Source organism: Gossypium hirsutum, chromosome D09 (genome assembly GCF_007990345.1).
Source record: "Gossypium hirsutum isolate 1008001.06 chromosome D09, Gossypium_hirsutum_v2.1, whole genome shotgun sequence".
In the NCBI taxonomy this organism is placed as follows: Eukaryota; Viridiplantae; Streptophyta; class Magnoliopsida; order Malvales; family Malvaceae; genus Gossypium; species Gossypium hirsutum.
This window is the reverse complement of record NC_053445.1, coordinates 27,901,768-27,913,144: the sequence shown is the minus strand read 5'-3', so window position 1 is coordinate 27,913,144 and position 11,377 is coordinate 27,901,768.

Below are 11,377 nucleotides of genomic sequence, written 5' to 3'. Positions count from 1 at the left end.
ATTTTCTTCTTCTCCCACATCCTCTTTAGCACAATCTTGTTTTTTTCTCTGTCAATTGGAACTCTGTTCCTTTGATTTTTCTCTATTTATTTTGGCTTTGTTTTGCAATTTCATCGACAATGGTTCCAGAATCGGTGGTTTTTAGGTACTGATTATTTTGGGTGTTTTAATAATGAATTAAGGCGTGGGTTTGAAAACTTTTCCTTTTTGTTATTGACGAAATTCTGATTTGGTTCTATGAATTTTGACATGGTTTGTGGGTTTTTGAAATTTATCAACTGAAGTGTTGTTGTTGCGAAATCGTTTGGAATTCTGTATGTTTTTGACTTATTCTTGAGTTAACGAGGGTTCGGGATTGTTTTGACATCAAAGGCACGTTTTGTAGCCTATTTCGGTGTGGTTTTGTGACCACACGAGTGGCCACACAGGCGTGTGCCCCAGATGGGTGGCTCACACGGCCGTGTGAAATTGGGAATAGGGTTTTGGGGCAAATTTTAGAGCCACACGGCTTCGCCACATGGGCATGTGTCCCTACACGGGCCTGTGAGCTCTCCACACGGTCGTGTCTTCTCTGCTATTTATTTTTAGCACTTTTGGACAGTGAGTTACACAAGTAGCTCACATGGGCATGTGTCCCCTCCACACGGGCGTCTGTGGCCTCCACATGGGTATGTCGCCAAATTTTGTACTGTGTTGATTTATAACCAGTTTTTGGTTCTGTGTGTTCCGACCCCTAGCTAGGTTTTAGTAAGGGTAGTCGGGACTTTGTTTTGCTTCGAACATATTTGTTATATTCAATTGTTGCATTAGTTAAGTGACTCGTTAATGTAATGTTGCCTAATATTTGAGTATTGTGATGTATGATCCTGGATTTGGTCGATTGAACATGCGTACTTTCGATCTTATTTAACTAGTGTGTGACTGTCTGGAAACTGTGTACATGATTCTGTAATTGATTGACTGATTACGAGCTTCTGTGTCTGTCTGATTGACATTGTTGGGTGTGCATTTTTGCATTTGCATTATGATTTTGGGTCTAGGATATGAAGAGAAGGAAGTCTGATCTGATTTGGCAGTTTCAATTGCAATACGTCTGTATAGTGGTTTACTGCATAGTACGATATTTCTGACAGCTCAGTTGCATACTACTATTTACGTGGATTTGCTTCACATGCGTGGTGTGTTGGGTTGGATGGGCCTTTCGAGGTCTTATATGGTGTGTAGGGCTGGTTGAGCTTCTAATAGCTCATTTGTGGTGTGAATGGGGGAACAAAGAGGTGTTTGGCTAGATGGGTGGGTTTCATGTTGATGCATTTGTTCCTCGTTTTTTCTGTCTGTCTGTCGGTTTTTCTGATTGCGAGATTAATAGTATATAGATCGACGTATTCAATACTGATGTGTCTGTTTTGGTTGTGATGATTATTTGGATATCGGATGGCCATCGTAATTTTTCTTTTATTATGGTACTTAATTTTCATTTTTCTGTCGTTTTGATCTAACATTAAGCTCGTGTGGCTCACCCCTTTTAGTTTATCCCTTTTCAGGTACCCTCATTTTCTGTAGCTGGACTTGGCACATCAGAGGTCTCGAACAGCCACGTTTTAGAATCAAGTTTAAAAGTATTTTCAAAAATTCTGCATTTATAAATAAACATTTTGAATTGTAAGTTTTCTCTTGAATATTGTGGTATGAATTTTGGATTTTACGCACGTAAGCGTCTTTTGGACTAAAATTTTTGTATTATCGGGATTTTACAACTGAGAGTTTAACGTAACTTAAATAACATTTGTTTTCTAGTCGATTAAACTAAAATTTTACCTACGATCACCTCGGGTTATCAATGTAATCTCCAAGATTCAGCCTAAACTCCTAGGCCGGGTTGTGAGGTGTTACAAGTTTATTACTGCCAACGAACGCATGTTGCTACACTGGATTATGACTGGAAGAAAGATAAATGTTGGAAAAACTATTTTTAGAGAAGTCCACCGTTGCACACAAAAGATCCTCCGGTATGTTAAACTTTTCGTCGCTCATTATAGCACTATGTCAAAGAGTAAAGGTTCCTACTCAGGCAAATGAAGACAAAATCCCCAATAAAGAAGCCATAAACAAGAAAATTGCCCTGAGAATTTTAGAGGAGGATATGCCAAAGCATCCTGGCTCTACATACACAACTTCTCTACCTATGACTACTGATGCTACCCTATCAACATCTTTAATGACTTTGAGCAGACAGTGATTGATGCTCTTGAGATGTTGCAATAACAATTTCGGATGATGGAAAAACAATAATTGAGGATAGTCACTGATCTTGGCCAAGCTCAAGAAGAAATGGCTCTATTTTGGGGATATGTCAGATGATGGGACAAAGCCATTAAGAAATCTCTTCAAACAAACTTTACCCAACCTATGCCTACATTCTCTACTTTTCTTAAAGAATTGTTGTTGGAGCCAGAAGATGCTGATGAAGATGGAGAAGAAGCCACTATATTGAAGAACACAGAAAAAGAGGGAGGGCGGAGAAAATTGAATCCATGCATATTGAATCTGATAAGGATGAAGCTAATATGACTCAAGCTTCTACACCAGCTACAACTGCCACTACACTGAAATCCACTGCACCTATGACCGAGCACGAGCATGTGATTCATCAACTGATTGATGATCTCACAAAATCAGATACTGATGATGATGAAGAGTTGCTAATTAACCAGTTAAAAAGGAAACACTACAAGGAAGCTCTAGGAAATCAGTCCGAGATGATGCTGATGAAGTAAAAAGGAAGCAGCGCTAAAAATGCGCTGCCAGAAAATCAACCCAACCCAATTTAATTTTCGTTTGCATCTTTTTCATTTTATAACATATGTTTCAGGAATTTATATTTGGTTGTCAGTGCATTTTTATATTTGTAAGTTGTTGTTTTTGGATTTTGAAATGTTTCATTGTTCATGCATTGAGGACAATGCATCCCTTAGGTTTTGGGGTGTGTTATGTTGTAAATATAGTATGCAATAGCTATATGTTTTAATATTCATGAATTTTGTCATTCATTCTTCCATTACATACAAATGCGAAGTAACTGCTAGACTATGACGAGTACATTGTTATCTATGATATTCGATGAGGATAATAATTCTTTGATAAAATTAGAAAATTGTGATGGGTGAATAGGTATGTTTAGTTTAGGATAATTGTGTGAAAATTGATTCCAAAAAGTAGAATGCCCTATTATAATTGTAATTAGTCTATACTAGGTTACTTTTAATACATTTAGGAATTTTTAAAATTAAATCCAGTAAACTGGCAGTGTGTAATAATGAATATCATGGAAAAACGATAAGATTCACTCCAATGTTTGAAAATGTTGAGTAGATCAATAATACTTTATTTGCTCCATCGTATTATAGATTAGAAAAACAAGTTCAAATAAAAGTGAGTAAAAAAAAGCAGTTGAGGGACACTCCACTTTAGTAATAGGCTAATTAGCTAAAGAGGTAGTTGTTTGCTCCATCCATCTTTTTAGTTAAAAGCCTTAACTTCATGAGTGAGTTACATTCAAATTGTGGCAAGATGTAATAACAAGCAATATAGTGTACGCTCCATTGAGATTGAGAAGTAAAGAAACCATGTGACAAGATGAATTCCCTAGAAAAAAAATATTTGTAATTAAAGTTTTAAAGTGACAGAATAAATGAGAATAGAGAAACTGAGTTTAGAAGAAAGATAACCTAAGTGCATTAGGAGGTATTTACTGTAGTTAGAATTGCATGAATATTTAGGAATTTTTATTTTTAGGTAACATTTTCTACACTTTGGTTGCTAAACAAACCAACAAAACTTGAATCAAATGTTTTTTTTTTTTGTTTTAATAGAAGACTGTTGAGAATGGAGGTATAGAATATAAGACAAATGGTTTAGAAATATATATGGTAAATGTGTGTTATGGAAAATTCATGCATTCATGCATACTCATACATATTTTGCTTGAGGACAAGCAATAATTCAGGTTTGGGGGTGTGATAACTCTTGAAAAGAGTTATATTTCTGGCTTCTAGATTGAATTAATTTTTTGTAAGTAATAAATATGTTTGCATTTTTAGGATATTTTTAGAACATTGCATAAAAAAGCTTGGATTGTGGTATTAAAGTCATTATTTGCTACTGAGCAGTAGAATGGTCAAGATTTTTCCATGACATTATTATGATATAAAAATAAAACTTGAGTAATTCCAACCTTTATTATTCAATAGTACAAATCCTCCCCACTTGTTTTTTTAGAATCTCTACAGCATTTCAATTGCCTTAGTTTTTTTTCATTCCTAACCAATTTTTTTAATCAATTTCGATCCCTGTGGAGACGATACTCACTTATCACTTTATTACTTGATTCGACGTGTATACTTGCACATTTACATTACACATGCACACGCGAGAAAAGGCATAGGAAAATGAAAAAGGGATAGAAAATTGACATTGATGCCTCAAGTAGTGCGCTAATTGCAAAGAAGATACCTCCGGATTTAAAAGATCCAAGTAGCTTGACAGTCCCAATGGAGATAGGTGATCAATATTTTGGCAAAGCCCTTTGCGACTTAAGAGCTAGCATAAATTTAATGTCCCTGTCAATCTATCAGACACTCGAACTTGGGGAGCTACAAAACATATCAATAACACTACAATTAGCCGATAGATCCTCCGTATAACCAAAAGGTGGACTGAAGGATGTATTGGTCAAGGTAATCATTCTCGTCGACTTTGTAGTCCTCAACTTCGAGGAAGATCAAGAAATCCCCATTCTTTTAGGTAGGCCATTTTTGGCCACTTCTAAGTCAATAAGTAGAATCCCATTTTCATAAATCTGGTTTGCAAATATTAAATATGAATATTTAAAAATTTGTTATAAAAGTTTGGTCTGATAACATTGTTGAGTCCATTGTTAATTTAGGTGCAAAGACTAAATTGTAAAAGTCCAATCACTATAGGTTTTTAATTGGCCAAAGACTTAGGGACATAAATTGCAAATTGCCAAAGGTACAAATGGTAATTAAGCCATTTTTAAATATTAGTTAGTGGATGATATTGATGAAATCAACTAATGTTAATTAAGATTAGTTTAATGTTAATTAAACCATAATTTTGTTAATTAACCTAGTTTAATTAAATCTTAATTAGTCTATATATTAAGTTAGTGGGAAAACATGAAGCCACAATCTCATCTTCTTCCTCTTGCCAATTTTGAAAGAAAGAAAACGCTTTTGAAACTTCAAATATTCAGTCCTTTAATTGGTAAGCTCAATTAAGTTCCTTTCTTGTAATTTTTATGTTTTGAGTTTGTGGGAGCTTGATTTAACTATCCGATGTATCAATTTATAAAATTGTTAAATTTTTTGAAAGTTTCCATTGTTTATTTCTTGAAGAAAATGGTGTTAATTGATAGATTTTAAGCTTAGATTATGAAAAAGAACTAAATTGTAATGTTTAATTGTTAGTTTTGTACATTAAGACTAAAGTGAATAAAATGTGAAATTGAGGTTAAATTGTGGTATAAATAGATAGTATGGGGTCTTTAATGAATGTAATTAAAGTTGGTTTTTAAACCAAGGCTCAAAATTGAATGATATGGTTATTTCGATATCAATGACTAAATTGAATAAAATGTAAAAATTTAGAGGTATCAAAAAATAAGATTTTTTAGGCTCATTCATGTCATGGTATAATGTGTACAAAATTGAAAGATATGGTTATTTCGATTTTAATGACTAAATTGAATAAAATGTAAAACTTTAGGGGTATCAAAAAATAAGATTATTTAGGTTCATCCATGTCATGGCATAATGTATAAATGTTTGGTACTGATGGATATAATGGAATAATTGTATAGGTAAAAAATTAGATCAAACTAAAGGTAATTGAGAAAAAAGCCAAAATTGTTTAATAGTCCTTGAAGATTTAACCTGTTTGGTGTTTTGGTCAGGTAAGTTCATTTGATATTTATTTAGATAGGTTTTTTTTGTATTTGATTTGTAATTATATATGTGGTTGGTTGTGAATTGGTCTAAAAGGCTAGAATTGGACTAAATTGAAAAGAAATGTTTATATGTGTTAAAGATACTCGTGTGAACTTAGTAAAGGTTAGGATACAATTTGCATGCCAATAGGGTATTGGGCGTGCTTGTATGGGATTGATAAAATATGTTACCAAGGTCCAAAATTTGTTGTGGATTCTCAAATATATGTGATATAGGTTTAGCGCAGACAAGTAACTTGATGTCGTTATAAAGGTTTAGCCCATACGGGTAACCTGACATGTATATATTTATATCATAGGAGCAACTAGTGTGGTGCAAATACTTGTGTATCTGAGCCCATTTACTAGGGTTCATTGAGTGAAACAATTTATATGAAACGAGAAATTGAAATGGAATGAAATGAGCTTGACTATCAAATGGTGAGTTATTGAATGAATGGTGCAAGAGATATTGATTTGAGTAAGGCCATTTGTATGTATATAAATGTAATAACCATTGAATGAGTATGAACTTGAAATTATTACCTATTGTGTTATAAATTAGAATATTGAATACTTGTCGTATTATATGTGGTTTGATTTTGTAAGACCCGATTTTCAATTAATCGAGAAACTTGAAATAATTGGAGGACTAAATTAAAAGTGACCACAAGTTGGTGACCACTATTGGAAGAAACAGGAAAGGTAGAAACTGAACTGCACATGGTTGAGATCTAAATTTTTTTTGGTTAAAAAGGAACTAGCTGGTTTCATTATGGGAGACATAATGATTTTGATTGCACGGTTCTTATGAAGTTGGTAATAAAGCGGGAATGACCATAAATAGTTGGAAAAGGCTTCTTGGGGATGATTTCCTTCCTGGATTTGTTTCATTTTCTTTTGTTCTTCATGTTCTTCGGTAGCTTGAAGAAGGAATAACCATGTAAAGTTCTACATGTAGTAGACTTTGTGAGGATTAAGTTGGAAAACTAGGGAAACTAGTAAGCTGTTGCCAGGAGAATTGATGCTCTGGCCTTCGTGGAGGCTAAGTTGAGGAGATGATAAAGCTTTAGGTGAGTTTCAAATTAATGTTTTCCAATTATACCATGAAAAGCATATTCACATGAGTATTCGTAGTCTTCAAGACAATATGCATAAGGTAGATGTGTGCGTGATTGCATGATAACTATGGGAAAAATATATCACCCTCAACTCGATCCGGTCAACCAAATTCGGGTCTTGAGTATTACCACCCAAATATAGACATAAGCTTAATTTACTTATATGATTTACAGATAATGACAACTTACTTAACTATAAAATTTCAAACCAAAATACATAAGTAAATACAATGAGTAAATACACTACAACACGAGGTAATTAAATTACAATGATATTTAACTTGGAATTCTAATCTATTACAAACGCTTCAAGGTATGAGATTCTCAAATGACTACTCAGACTATGAACACACTGCCAACACGCTCTGTATGCATAATAACCTGACACGCTATTTCTCTGGCACAGCCTTGACTTCATCCCTCCTAGCGCGAACCCTTACTACTCACCTGTAACACACAAACACAGATATGTTCACCAAATGTAACGCCCCAAAAATTTAAGTTTTTAATTTTTTCATGTTTTTACAAAACTACTTGTTTGCTTCAGTGGTTAAGTAATATGGGTGTGTTTGGGAGTGTTTGAAGAGCCTGTTGGCCTTGGCAGACTTTTTAGTTTTGCTTTTAAATGAATCTAGACATTGGTATATAGGCCTTATAATTAATAGTGTTTATTTTATGACACAAAAAGAGCTTGTGGTCTAGTGGCAAGGTGGCGTGTTGTGTAACTGGGAGGTATGAGGTTCAAGTCTTGGGTTGCGCAATGGAGTATTTATTTTGTTGATTGAGCTGGGTAGGTGGTGGAGTTGGACTAAAATACTGCTAAATGGAGTTTGGTGGAGTAAATCAAGGAGAGATAAGGGGAGAGATATTAGGAGAAAACCAAGGAATTTGATTAGAAGGGAGGTGTTGTGCTGTTTGGGGGACTTTAGCTTTGAGTTTTCGGCTAAGGGGGAAAAAGGTTGTCATTTTTAGCTTTTGGAGGAACTTTTTGGGGTAGCATCTACCGAAAATTGGTCTTTAGGTAGTAGAGTATCGATTTTAAGGTTATTTTTGTTTCTCTCTACCAAATTTAGCAAATTTAGGAAGTACCTCTCAGGTTGTCCACTTTCTTTTTTTCTCTCCCCTCTTCTCTTGTTGCCGAACCCTCTCTTTTCTCTTCTCTTCTCTTCTCTTCTCTTCTCTTCTTCTCCTCCTCATTCCAATGCTTCAAGTGTTGTTGACTATCGGTAAAATGTTATGCTCTTCACTCTGTTCTCTTCTTTCTCTTTTTCCTAAAATCGAATACTTTCCTTCGTAATCGTTGATTATCGACTGCTAATGCTTTCCTCACAATGTGCTGCTTGTTGCAGTTTCAGGGTTTTCCTCAAGGAGGGGTGGAATGTAAGTGATATTAAAGTCGTCGAACCACACTCTCAAGGAGGCTGAATGTTCCTATGGTTCTATAAATGATCATGTGTGGATTTCAACGACATGATTAGACAATACTGTTTAATGAAGTTCGTTTGTACTGCAGATTGAAGTCTACTTTTGTCGGTAGTATAGGTGGGTTAAGTCACTTTTGACTAATCAAGACAGGTTTTAATTTCAGTGTTGGTTAAGGGTGTAAAGAGGGAGTTTAAGCTTATTGTTCAGCGACTAACAGAAAACCTTATTTGAATGTAGGCTTTGGTGTTTGTGGATCTTGGGATACTGATATGGGGGAAGTATATTGTACTAGTGGTTTTGCCACATATACTGTTACTGGCAGCTTTTCTGCGATTCTATTACTAGCAGCTTTGCTGCGATACTGGTGTGTTGGCTGGGTGGCTTGATTTTATCCCCACATAGTGTGTTGGTGGTACGGAGTGGTGTGTTGGCTAGATTGGGATGGGTTGCATTGTTGCACTGTACTGGTTACTGTATTGGGCTAAGGCCCACACTATTACTGTATTGGGCTAAGGCCTTCACTATTATTGTATTAGGCTAAGGCCCACATTGTTATTGTTTTGGGGTAAGGCCCACACTGTACTGTTACTATATAGGGCTCAGGCCCAGACTGATACTGTATGTCTATTGATTGACTGTTAGGGGATTACACGTTGAGTTTCGTAAACTCACCCTCTCCATTTAACTGTGCATGTAATCCTCAGCCTTAGGCAATTCGGTGCTGCGCGAGACTCAGAAGTGGCCACACGACTACTGCTATTCACGCTTGCTTTTATTTTAGTTTAAATTATAAGTTGGGTTTTGTTTTTGTAATAAGGCCTTTGAGTTGGTTTAAATTTTTAATTTGACTTTTACTTACATATTTTAAATTGCTAGATAGGAGAAGACGACTTTAAAAAAAATTACTGATTTCAAAGACACGAGTTTTGAACAATAGAATTTAAAAAGCTTCCGCGATTTTAAACCAACTTATTTAAACAATATCAGATAACAAGACAAATGTTTTGTCTAGTTGATTTGTTAAGTAATTAATAAAGGGGTTTATTGTAAGCTTAGAAGCAAACTTTTACCAACAAGTTAAATTTTCGAAATACAGTTCAATGTGACACGTCAGATTAGAGCATAATGTTTAGGCCGGGTTTGGGGTGTTACACCAAAACTTAGTGAGTATTTCAACATTTACCTATGGGATAATTGCACACATTAGTTGATAAATCAAAGGATGATCTTGGTGTTCTCATCCTTTAACCTACCTCTGGCGAATGCCATTCTTATTTCCCCTTTTTTCACATAGCATAGATATTATACCTCACTCGGAAGTAATTCCTTTTCCTTTCGAATTCTTCGACACATCATTTACATTCTTCAATCTGATCTTTCATAAATCTTTATCCATCTCTTTTATAGAGGTTCATTCAATTGAAACACTGTTACTCTTGCATACATAATTCTAAGCCATCATTTTACCACAATTCATGAATGATCATGTGCACAGATATCATATACCTCATTCAAATATCAAATTTGGAATCCTTACTCAGAAAACACTTTTCTTCTTTTAACCTATCACCTCTCTATATATCTTCATTTCATTATTCACAATTGAATCATCATCTTGTATATTATTTTATAGTAACCATTAGAGACACTGTGCCTTACTGATTTTTTTGATCACCTTTGTGAACCATACGGAATGCGCCAAAGCGATTTAATATAGAATCCACTACAAGAATCATTCTTTTAGGGTACGCCATTGAGAGCCTTACTATGATACGCCAAAAGGGTGTTACTTTTAAAGTTCACCATATAAGTCGTTCCTTCAGAGTGCACCACAAGCGCTTATCTCTCAAATTATTTCCATAAAAGCTATCATTGCAAAGTTTGCCATAGAGGCTATCCCTTCATCATTTTCCACAAAGGCTTTCCTTTCACATTGTGCCACAAGGTGTTCTTTTCATATTACACCATAAAGACATTCTTTTCCTGATGTGTTTATGATATGGATTTTCTTAAAGTCATATTTTGTGAGGTTTTCCCATCATCGTCCTGGGACAAGCAGAGAACCCCATTGGTAATCACCATCCTTTAATCCTATTCGGAAGGTGCCATGACCATAGTCTATTTCCTTTGAGAATTCTTGTTCAAAGTCTCGATGAACCCCTTTAGACAATACCACAAATATAGACACAGACACACTTGACAAACCATTTGTGTACTAACACAAACCATATTTATCTTTAACAACAACTTTTTTTAATAGATCATACCCCATAGCATACATCCCAGACACACATATATGATCGAACCTAAATTTCTTAGGTTTTACACCATAACATGCATTTTATTTTCAACAATTAGTCATACAATTACATAACCATAATACTATGCTTTTCTAGCTTTAGTTTAATTATTCAATCCGTTTCTACCAAAATATTTCATACGAACAGTATTCATACAAGAGTCAGCTTAGGGACTCACCTGATTCTCACCTACTACAGTCTAAAACTCCAAATCCAAACTTCTATCATGTGAACCAGCAGCAACTATTATTATAGAACATATAAACCTACCAAGATGTATTCATATACTCCATTTTCCCATCATTTCTAACATTGGAAATCCCTAAGCAATGCCTTATATCTTCACCTTACTGATTTACTAGATCTAATAGACTTACTTTTTCACAACGTAACAGGCGGAGTTATAAATCTTACCATGACATGGTGTAATTAGTAGTGAAGATCTAGATCTACAACTCTAGCTTGAAGGAGAAAGAAATATTATAAGTGCTTTAAGATTTAGGTAGCAATACTTCTTGAGCAAG